The 12181-nt window shown below is 35.2% G+C and overlaps 1 long non-coding RNA gene across 1 annotated transcript in view; it reads left to right on the top strand.

Annotated features, from left to right (window-relative positions):
- The window catches only part of LOC141505147 (uncharacterized), a 115829-nt gene extending 105420 nt beyond the window's left edge, over nt 1-10409 (top strand). The window contains exons 3-5 of the long non-coding RNA XR_012473548.1: nt 4557-4666; nt 6304-7746; nt 9956-10409. This is a non-coding gene — a long non-coding RNA (uncharacterized LOC141505147). The remainder of the gene's footprint in view (nt 1-4556; nt 4667-6303; nt 7747-9955) is intronic.
- The last annotated feature ends 1772 nt before the right edge of the window (nt 10410-12181 follow it).

The raw sequence follows: 12181 nt of genomic DNA, 5'->3' as shown, positions 1-12181 counted from the left end.
ACTCAATGCTTTATCCACTGGGTGGATAAAGAGAGCTGCCTTTCTATAAATTACAATGCTGTTTTAAAGTTTACGAAGTACATTCATAGCCATTATCTTCCTTGATAATCACATTAGCCCTATTAATTCTTAATAGGACAGTTCTTCATTTAAGAGAAATTGAGATTTGGAAAAAAACATTGTGACTATTCTTAGGCAACACTAAATTGCAGGACTAGGATTAGAATCCAGGCCTCCAGACTCCTATTCATATAATCATCCTCCCTGCCCTTCCCTCCTTCCCTCCTTTCCACTTTTCTTCTCCCCACACTGTGCTAACTAGAAATGATTTTGAATCTTTGAATCTCCAGTCCTTAGTATAGGTCCTCAAACATAAATCTTTGTTTATTCATCGATTGATTAATAAGTCCTACCAAGCTGGAGGGGTTTGAATGTGGGTCTTGTCTTAGATGGTATCTTTCCCATACATGGACTGGCCTAATTAAGCTCAGAGAGACCAATTACTGTGTTGGCTATAGACTGATGACTTTTTAGTCACAATAATTCTTGAAAAGTCTCAGTGAAATTTTAGGGTAGCAATATTCACTGGTCGAGGTAGTAACCATAATGAGTCTTTGAAGTGTAAAAGTAAAGTCTCCATGGATTTCTACCTTCTTTTATGCATTCAATTCTCAACTTTCACAAGGTCATAATGTCCCTAAAAATGTCACAAAGGTCAAGAATATCAATGTTGCTGCATTGAACCTCTGGGAAATAGAATGTTAGGTTCCCATGACCACTATAACTAGTCTTTTGCTAGAGATAGGTGAAAGTATACTTTTCTGCATTTTCTTTATAAAAAATTAATTTTGATAATTTGTACTTTTGCTAACAGTAATCATGAACTAACTCATAAAATGCAATATTCAAAATAAAATTGCAAACATACAAAATATTTTTCTCACTAGTAATTCTATAGTAATTCTAGAATTCTATAACCTTTTATGCTAACATCTCAATAAAAACTAAAACATTGATTTCAGGCAGTATTTACTTTTTATGACATGGAATCTACATAAATATTGTATAGCAAATAAATTCTTTTTTCTTTACATTTTGTTTTCCTCAATTACATGTAAAAATAATTTTTAATGTTCACTTTTTAAAAAAATTTGAGTTCCAAATTCTCTCTCCCCTATTGAAAAGGCTAGCAATTTGTTATATATTATATAAGTTCAGTTGTGTAAAACATTTGTTGTCAAAGAAAACAGTCCCTCCCCCCAAAAAAAATTTTAAGAAAAATAAAATTTTAAAAACTAAAACATTTTTAACTTGAATCTTACCTTCCACTGTGTCAGATGGGAGAACATTGTATACTATACAGAGGTGTTTCTCTACCTTGGCCAACCTTTGAAAACCAAGACTGAGATTTAGTTATTGCTGCTGGAAGATGGAAAGACTGCTAAATTGTTAGTATCACCTCCAGTGATCAGGCCTTCAAGGTGGGTGGATGGCATTGAAGTCTATGAAGGAAGCACTAGTTTGAAAAAAATCTGTCAGATTTTTGTGCTCCAATTGAGATCCTTAAGGGGTGCTCTAGGGGTAGTTAGGTGGCACAGTGGATAGAACTAAGGCCCTGGAGTCAGGAGTGCCTGAGTTCAAATCCAGCCTCAGACACTTAACAATTACCTAGCTGTGTGGCCTTGGGCAAGCCACTTAACCCCATTTGCCTTGCAAAAAAAAAAATCTAAAAAAAAAAGAGTATGGCTGCTCTACAAACTTATGGGTATTAAATTTCTCATTTTTTTCTCTACTATATATAGCCATGAATGTTAGCAGTTGCCAGTTTGAAAGTAAAAATGAAGTTACTAATAAAACAATATGAATACTTGACACAACTAGGCGATTATTAAGTGTCTGAGGCTGCATTTGAACTCAGGTCCTCCTGACTCCAGGGCTGGTGCTCTATCCACTGCACCACCTAGCTGCCCCTAGACTTTTCATTTAGTTGAATATTAACCAGATCCCTTTGGGTACAAATTGATAGATCATAGAATACAGAGACTTATACCTCTAATACATTATCTGGGTTTGCCCTACCAGTCTGAGAAGATTGTGAGGATCAAATATATGAAACCTCTTTGACCTGTGGGGTTTAGAGAACATAAGTTCAATAGGGCCCAATTATGTGACATGATATGTCAAAGAAGCTAATGAAATCTCATTTTCATAGATTTGTGATCTCCTTAATGTGGATAGTTCCTCAACCAATCCAGACCACAACCCATCTATGTCTTTTCATAATGCATAACTCTTGTCCACATTCTCCCACAGAGCTTCTCTACTGAACATTGAATTCAATACTTCAATCCCACAGATTCAATACTGAATCTATCCAATGTGTTATAGTACTTCCACTAGATTTTTTTTAATGTTTGCACATATCAGTTCAGCCCTCATCTATCTTTTATTCATTATTCTCTCTGCTCAAATACTCTAGTTCCTTTCCAATCATATATTTCCTGAATGGTGTCCATTAGGTCATTTTTTTCACATACAGGTAATTAATGGAAATATGTTATAGCATAATTGTGCCCACCATAAAGTTTTTCACAAACTTTTGGACCACCTATCACATTTATTCTTCAAAGCTTGTGTCATTCCAAAATTTGTAAGGAGCATTACCAGCAAAGCATAATTTTTTAAAAATTAATTTTTTCGATGAATAGATCTACTTTCCTTTCTATATCTATTCTCCATTGGAAAAAATAAAAATAAAATATTTGTAATAAACATGCCTAATTAAAGGAACTAAGGCCCTGCATGTCTAAAAAGGTAGGTCTTCTTCTGGATCTTGAGTCCATCACCTCTGTATCAGCAGGTGGGTAGGAGAGATCATCACTAGTCCTCTGAAATTGTGGTTGGTTATTATATTATGAAACCTTAAGTCTATCACAGTTGTGGTTTACAGTGTTGTTATAAAATAACTCTTTAAAAGAAGAAGTTTTGTGCCAGAGAATTGGTAGTTGTACTATCTAATGTCCCAAATATGATTTGGGGATTGTTAATTGTACTATCTAACATCCCAAATATAATTTGGCTCATTTTCTTCCTCCTGCTCAATTCTGAACCTAATTAGTTGTTTTCATACCTCCATAATATGTTTCTCAGATTTATGTACTAATGTCCTAACTCAATAGAATGGTCTTCAAAGTATAGAAAACATTTTTTTGCATGAATTATTAGGCTGACATCTTTGAGGGTAATTATATATCATTAAGCAATCCCTGTAGTATTTCTAGGAATAAGAGTTGAGCCTGACTTTTTCTTGGACTTTGAACAGGACATTTCTATGAAGGTGGTATGTACCTTTGGTGGGCATACAGATCTTTTGATGGTTTTATTAATATTAATAATCAGATCACTGAATAAGAGTCATCACTGTGGTTTCATTCTTGTATGATTTAATGGATGCAGGGGAGATTACTTGTTGGAAGAAAGATATTACAACTCTATTTTGCACTGTTGAGTTAAAGGTTATTTTCTAAATAAGAAATATATTAGAGATTTATAATCTCTTTATCTTTTTAGGCAATGATTTGGTTGTAAAGACATAGTCTGCACAATTATTTTCCTTTTGCAAAAGTATACTTGTTTCTTTTTCCTGCTTTGATCAAGAATGTCCTTTATAAAGGTATAGGTAGGTAATCCTCATACTTATTTTATGAAAATGGGAAATTTGACATTTTGATGTTAACTTGATTGCCATCTTTGGGAAATGATATTATGCATGAGTTATCATATAAAATGATGATTTATACTTTCTAGATTATGTTGTCTCCAGCATGAATTTTGTTGGTGTATTCTTGCTGTAGTAAAATCATTCTTCCTGATCATCTTAAGGGTCCTTTCTACTTCCTCATATGACTCATAAGGAACTAAGGTATTAAGATCTAAATGTGGTGATTCCATGATGACAATAGAAATATTATAAAATATTTTTCATGGTTATCTGTCTTCTGGCCTCTTAATAGGTACATCAGTGAATCATAGACTGAGCTGCTGACTGATGCACAACACCACAAAGTACAGGAATACTCATCACTAATAGGCTGGTCACTAGGTGATTAATGATTTGGACCAGAAAACCTATAGAACAAAGAAACCTATAAAATATTGCCTCCTTCCACTTCTTCAGTGGTGGTGGTGAAGGCTCAGAAAAGGGGATCAAAGTTAACAACAATCACAAATTTAGAAACCATCTATAAGGATTAGCTTAACTTTTGGTTCTTCAAATGTGAGATCATTCAAGGTACTGATACATTAATGGAAGAAATGAGCCATGCCAATATTAATATTATTATGAACAAAATCAGAAAACAAAAGGAGTTAAAAGGAATAGTAGCTCTCAGGTGCTCCTTTAGAGAAAGACAAAAGAGATGGTGGAGTTGGTTTCATTGTGTGTACAAAGTCAAAAAAAAAAGTATCATCTTATGAAACATTTGGTCATTTCATCTTGAAGTACTCATGATAAGCCTTAGTTCTTAGCATAACAAAGATAATTGTTACTTTTGCAGCAACATCTGTTCCAGAGGATGAAAAAGCAGGGAAAATCTACAAGAAACTGGTCTAGATATTCCAAAACAAGAAAATATATGCTTTAATAATCAGTGACTTCACTGCAAAGGTGAGTCCAGGTGAAGGATGATATAAAGTATCTTGGAAACTATAGTTCAAATTTATGAAAGGCTTGAGAACTACCCAAAAGTCTTATGCCCATATATTATGAATAATTTCTTTAAAAAAGAGAGAAGAGTAGAATAAGGTATCAAAAATATTGCTAGAAATGAAATTGACTGTTTTGATAGAAAACAACTAATTATTGAAATGGAAGAACCAGCTGCCTGAGAGCAGTCAAACCATCACATATTTAAAACAAATGTCAACATCAAGTTAAAAGAAAGGAAAATTATGAGAATCCACTGTAAAATTACAACAGTGTCAAACTGACTTATTCAAAGTCATTGAGGCTGAACAATGGGAACTGGAAAAAAGATAAACATATTGACCTTGGTTATCACGGCTTCCTGTAAAAATTTAACAAATGTAAAGCATTTGCTACATGATGAGGCCAAATGGCAGCCAGCAATTTCGTAGCCAGCAAACACTGGATCTTCTTGCCAAGTCAAAGGAGATGGAAGCCAAGGAAACTAGTTTAAAATACAAACTTGTTGATAAAACACTACAGATTTGAATGGCAGAAGTTTGTGAGTAAAAATTCTGTGAAAATCACAGAATCAAGAATTTTTGAGTTGGAAGGTGACCATCTAATCCAACCCATACTTAAAAGGCAGATTAGACACACTATAATTTACTGGACAAGTAGTAATCTAGCATCTACTGAAAATAAATCCACAAAAAAGTTTGGTGTGAGACTCAACTAAGCAAAATCATCTTAAGGATATTCAACATCATCTCAGGCTGCAAAGTATTCAAATGGAGTGAGGTAAGTCCTGCTATACTATGTCTTAGTCAAACCTTCTCTGGTATATTATTTTCATTTGGTAATATCATATATTAGGAATGACTGACAATCTAGTTAAAGTCAGGAGAGAGAGATTCAGGGTGATGGAAGGACCAGAGACCTAGCTATATGAGGACGGATCTAAGGTACCCCAATATTTAGCTTAAAGAAGAGATGTGTGTGTGTGTGTGTGTGTGTGTGTGTGTGTGTCTTCAGAAGGATCTGATTTGTGCAACTTGGCCACAGAAGTTTGATTGGGATCAAGGGATGGAAATTTTGGAGAGATAAATTTAGACTCCATATAAATAAAAAAGTTTTTTTTAACAATTAGAATTGTGTAGAAGTGGAATGAGCAGGACAACTTTAAAAAGAAGTTGGATCACAGCTTGTCAGAGATGTCATACCCTATTTGAATACAGGATAAATATAAGATTTAGCTAGGTGGTGCAGTGGATAGAGTTGCTGGGTCTAGAGCCAGGAAGACCTGTATTCAGATTTGACCCTAGACACTAGTTGTTTGACCCCAGGCAGATCACATATCTCTATTTGCTTCAGTCTTTTCACCTGTAAAATATGCTGAATGAAGAAATGGCAAACTATTCCAGTATCTCTGCCAAGAATTTTCCAAATGGGGTCATGAAGAGTTGGATATGACTGAAAATGACTAATAAAATGTAGAGTTGGAATGGAGACAATTTTTTGATAACTTCTGTAAGACCTCCCAACTCTGAGATTCTCTGATTCTCTAATTTGTCTTATTTTTTTCTTTTCTTTCTTTCTTTCTTTTTTTTTTGCCTTAGGAGAATCATTATCATCTGGCTAATTACTGAGAGACTCTGGGATTTCTTTAGTTCTGTGCAGACCTAAAAACCAGCAAGTGAAGTGCTCCACAGGAGATAAAGTTCATTCATTACTTATATTAGAAAAAAAATCCAACTGAATTTTACTTCCCAGATTTGTTGCCAGCTTAGTTGCTACTATGACTGAATGGATTTTTAGTCATATGTCACCCTCTAAAACAAGGAGCTGTTTTGCTTCATGACCTCTGAGAGAAATCAGTCAAGTTCCATTCAGAAGTGAGTAAAAGGACATGTAGATAATCTTTCTCTGACAGCCAAAGCCTGAGATTCTACCAGTTGGAAATTTGTCCTAAAGTGGGAAGGAGTTAGACAAGTGACTCGTCTTCAGAGTAGCATCTGAGGAGCAGGACTGTTTGGGAATATCAGTTTTCTGAGATTCATTTGCTTCTAGACAACTGTCAGACAGAGGTCTGTTATCTCTTCAGAAGTGTCGGTCAGGTTCAGAAATAACCTGGTTAGTCTAGAGGGACAAACATTTCTATTATTTTCATAACAAGTAACCTAGTGATACAGTGGATAGTATCCTACCCAGAGTAAAGTAAGCCCCAAGTTCAAATGCTGCCTCAAACACTACTTGTATGACTCTGAGCAAGTCATTTAACATCTGTCTGACAGTTTCCTCATCAAAGCTCCTACCTACTAAGGTTGTTGAAAGGTGAAATGAGGTAATATTTATAAAATGCTTTGCAAAGGGGCAGCTAGAAAAGGTTAATGAAGAAAACTCCTCCCTAAAATAAAGAATGGAGTCTGCAGAAACTAATGACTCCATGAGACAGCAAGATCCAGTTAAAAAAAATAAAAAAATAGAAAAAATAGAAGAAAATGTAAAATACCTCATCAACAAAACCACTGACTTTGAGAATAGATTGAGGAGGGGCAACCTGAGAATTATAGGACATCCTGAAAACATTGAAGTGAAACAAAGCCTGGACTTAATATTACAGGATCTAGTGATGGAAAACTGCCCTGATATCATGGAACCAGAGGGCAAAGTAGTTATTGAAAGAATACATCGATCCCCTCCAGAAAAAGATCCTGAAATGAAAACACCAGGGAATGTTGGGGCCAAATTCCAGAACTATCAGATAAAAGAGAAAATCCTGCAAGCAGCCAGAAAGAAACAATTTAAATATCAAGGAGCCACAATAGATCATACAGGACCTGGCTGCATCAACATTAAGGGATCGAAGGGCCTGGAACGAGATATTTTGAAGAGCAAGGGAGCTTGGAATGCAGCCAAGAATCTACTATCCCGCAAAGCTAAGCCTTCTCTTCCAGGGAAAAATAATGAAATGGAAGAATTCCAAAAATTCCTGATGAAAAGACCAGAGCTAAATAGAAAATTTGGACATCAAACAGGAGGTTCAAGAGACACATGAAAAGGTAAAAAAAAGGGGGGGGCCAGTAAAAGGAAAAAAACCTGCTATCCAGTAAGTTGAAACTGGCTATATCCCAGCATGGGGAAAAAGATTCTCATAAATCTTGAGAATTGTAACTCTAACAGAGAGAATATACCTAGCCAGAAATGATGGACATTCATGATCTGTCCATGAGATTGCTATCTAATGGGATGTAACTGGCAAAGGGGCAGCTAGGTGTTACAGTGGATAGAGCATCAGTCCAGGAGACAAGAGGACCTGAGTTCAAATTTGACTTAGCCACTTAATAATTACCTAGCTGTGTGACCTTGAGCAAATCACTTAACCCCATTGCCTTGCAAAAACAAAACAAAAAAATGCTTTGCAAAGGTCAAATGGCTATATAAATCATCTTTGGAATATCATTTGAAATTTGGAAATAATTCTCAGTTGTATATAATTCTCAGTCACATAAATATGATGATTCAGATGATTCCAAGAGCAGATAGAAAACATAAAAATTACATCTTTCTAACTTTGAATGCATTTCAGTAAAAATGTATTGATTCATATTCTACTCATTGAATGGACTAAAAGTATATCATTCAATGACCACACCTGGGGGGGGGGGCAGCAGTATATGTTTAACTGACCTAAGAAAATAAACTTTTACAGAATTTTGAAATATCCATTGCTTTATAGTTGAATGCACTGTTTTGATTCAATTCAACAAACATGGATTAAGTGTTACTTAAGTGTAAGTAATATCAGCTTGCATTCTACTTGAGGACTGGGACTGTTTCAGTTTATTTTTGAGTCTTCATTATCTAGCACAATGGTTCATACACAGTGTGGATTAATCATGTTGTACTAAGAGTAAATGAAGCTGATAAAGAAATACAAAGTAATTTGAGGAAGGAAGGAGAAGTGGGGAGTCCAGGAAAGATTTCATGGAGGAAATGGCACCTGAGCAGTCTTCAAAGATTCTGAGAGACCAGAGATGTAGTTGCAGTGACTTTTAGATATGGCATAGATGGAAAGAGAAAATTGACTGAAGATGGATGGGTAGCTAGAAAGATGAATGGATAGAAGTCCATGTCTTAAGTACTTATGTACATGGTACTATGCTATTGTACTAAAGATATAAATAAAATTATGTTCATAATAAACCATCTGTGAAATTTATTGATTAATTCTAGTATATTTATGACCTTAAAATTCTACAGGATTGTGCAGGATTGTGTCAGAGATGCTGGGGTGGGGGGGTGGGAGGGGGTTGTATGTAGCCTCTAGGGTCATCCATAAATGGTGGCTGTTCCAGGAGAGAGAAATCAGGGAGAATTTTCTCTAATGCTCCATTTGGGCAGTTTTGTTCCTTATAAGAACATTACCAAGCAAGTAGAGGATTCCAGATGCTAGTGGTTCACTTCAATCTTTAAAGGAATACTATTAAAATGGGAAAGGAAGATTTGGGCTAGACTAGCTGACTTTCTGAATACTCTTCTGACAAAGGGATTCTCTGAAGGGGAGAGAGGCATATAAAGGTAACATGGCTAATATCCTTGATGTAAGAGAAATAACTGAGGTGAATAATATTTTAAACAGTTTATTTTTTACAGAACTCATAGCAGTTGATATGAAACAGTAACTCAGGCTTCTACTAGTCCAAATTAGAGCACTGAAAAGTAAAAATTTTTATAATTTTCAATAATTGTATAGTAGCTTTCTCTCCAGAGACTTCAAATTACTTTGTAGACATTCCATTCTTTTAATCAAATGAGATATATGGGAGGAAGTCTTATATGTTAAATTTTCCTGAATATCATCTCTAAGAATTTTCTTTGTAACACAATGAATAATTGGAGGTCATTGTAGAGGAGCAAAGACTGAAGACCTCTGAGTGAAGCAAAAGCTCTCTTAAGTCACCAGATAGCTCTCAGTGCCCCAGGATCCTATGAAATTGAGATAATGTGAGTATGTTGTTCAAATGTAAATGTGTGTGTGTGTGTGTGTGTGTGTGTGTGTGTGTCTGTGCCTGTAAAGAAGGGCCTATGGTCCTTTCCAGTGAAGATGATGTGTTTTGGTGATATAATATGGTCAATCTGCAAAAAAAAATATATATATATATCCGGGAGTAAATGTTCTCTATATATGCCTATACACACATATATACTATAACTTTACCTTCAATGTTTTCTTAAGTAACACTAATTTTTTCTTGTTTTCTGTTTTAGGTTTTTGCAAGGCAATGGGGTTAAGTGACTTGCCAAAGGTCACACAGCTAGGTAATTATTAAGTGTCTGAGGCCGCATCTGAACCCAGGACCTCCTGACTTTGGGGCCGGTGCTCTGTCCACTGCACCTTCGAGCTGTCCCTTAAGTGCCACTAGTTTTAAGTGATACTTAGATTATCTTTCTAGTATGTCAGTACTTAATATAGTCTTGACAATTAAACTGATACTGTTATATAATTTAAATGTATCTTTTTCTATTTGAGGTTATTTCTCTATTTTTTAACTATAGAATAAGTAAATGTAAAGGAACTAAAAAGTAAAACTATAAAACTCTAGAGTTAAAAAACAAGATCATTTGGGGCTAAAAGCTGTATTAAGATTGGTGCTGGTGAAATTTGTTTTGTAAAAGACTTAGTTATTCAACTAAATTTTTTTCCCCATAAATCTATTGTGGAGGGCAGTAACCAAATTGTTTTATGCATGTATGTTGCTATCCTAAATAGTTATCTTTGTATCTCTTAAAAGTTAAATAAATGGTTCCAAAAGAAAAAAGAAAATTGTCTTTTTTCATATATCTATTGGAGAATGGGTAGTCCTTATAAATTTAAATCATATAAGTGCATTATCAGGGAAACTTTCTTATCCCAGTCAACTATTTCCCTTCTAATTTTAATCACTTTACTCAAAATATTTTTAATTTTTTGGTAATTAAAACAGTTCATTTCATGTTTTCAGATCATCCCTTGTTTGATTATGAACTCTTCTCCCATTTATAATAATGACAGGTCAGTTGAAGGTCCTTTAAAGATGACCAAGACCTGTGCAGGTCTGTAGGTCACAGGGAAGTAGTCAGTAGGAAAAGACAGATTGACAATAAAAGAAAGAAGGGAACAATCAATGGGACAAGCTCCTGGAAAAGATGGAAGGGAAGAGGACTGAGGGTACAGATGATATTGGTCCCGTAGAAGGACAATTGATAATTGATTCTTCAGATAGTGAAATAAATGAAAAGATATGAGTGAATATATATATATATATATATATATATATATATATATACACACACATATACATACACACATATATGTATATACATGGGAATTTTTAAAGTGTGGATCTGGAGAGATAAAAGAGAGCACAGAATTCTCAGTATCAGGATAACAGGAAGTCAGATCATCAGATTATATAAACAGGGAATTATTGAAAAATTGGAGATGAGGACAACTTAGGCAGGAGAAATGGGAAAAAACACATGATAAAAGAGGAAATTGAGAGCTCAAGATCAGGAAAATGGCACAGTTATAGGTGATGTGAAGATGTAGGGTGAGACCACTCTTGTGGGTGACTAAAGAGTAAGGAAGATGTAGGTCAATGAAGCTGATTTTTTAAAATTATCTGTTCATTTAAGTCAATGGGTCAATTTTTATCTATTCATATAATTCAATAGAGTCAATGGGGATCTCTATCAGTTAATATTTCATTTATCTTTAGATTGCCACATAATTAGTAATAGACTCAATAGCTTTATTGATAGGGAAGGCGTGTCCCAAGTCCAGTATAAGAGTGACAAGGAAGTTGCATGAAGGAAGGGAGGGATCAATCAATGCCAGGAACAGATTTTGTTGCCCAAGGGGAAGAAGTCAGGCAGTGTCTATCTTCTTCAGTGCCTCTTCTTCCATTTTCATGCCTTCTTTCTCTTGCTTAAAGAGAACTGGGAAAATTCACGGGGTGGGGGGGAACAGTCTCTAGAATTAAACAAGAGTTGACAGCTTTTTGAATACACAGAACAACTCAGGAATAGTTAAGCAGATGGTCCTGAGACTTGTGGGCACAAGGCCTCAGGAGTTGAACCAACCGAAGCTCAGAACTATTCCTGTTCAAACTGTCTGCTTGGCATTGCAGAACCTTGATTCCAACACTCCTCTCTCTCCCCACTCCTGCCCCAAGTCCTGCAAAACCAGGCCTGTATTGAAGTTTTAGCTAAGAAAGAAGACTGAGACTAACTTTTCATTCAGGGTTTCAGATTAAATGGACATAGATTTCTTCTGAACCCTCAGTTGCTAAGTGAAATCATTTTACTATATTCCCAGGCCAATAATATGCCTAGCCCAGGCCTCATTTGCTATTGTTTGAGTTTTGATGGCTCAGAGTGAGTATAACTCAAAATTGTTTTGTTCTGGCCAGAAATTCTGAAGGTCATCCCCTCCGAAATTGAATTTTTTTTGAA

This window comes from Macrotis lagotis, chromosome 1 (genome assembly GCF_037893015.1).
Source record: "Macrotis lagotis isolate mMagLag1 chromosome 1, bilby.v1.9.chrom.fasta, whole genome shotgun sequence".
Taxonomy (NCBI): domain Eukaryota; kingdom Metazoa; phylum Chordata; class Mammalia; order Peramelemorphia; family Peramelidae; genus Macrotis; species Macrotis lagotis.
The sequence above is the reverse complement of the archived record's forward strand: the minus strand, read 5'-3'. Positions and strand labels throughout refer to the sequence as shown.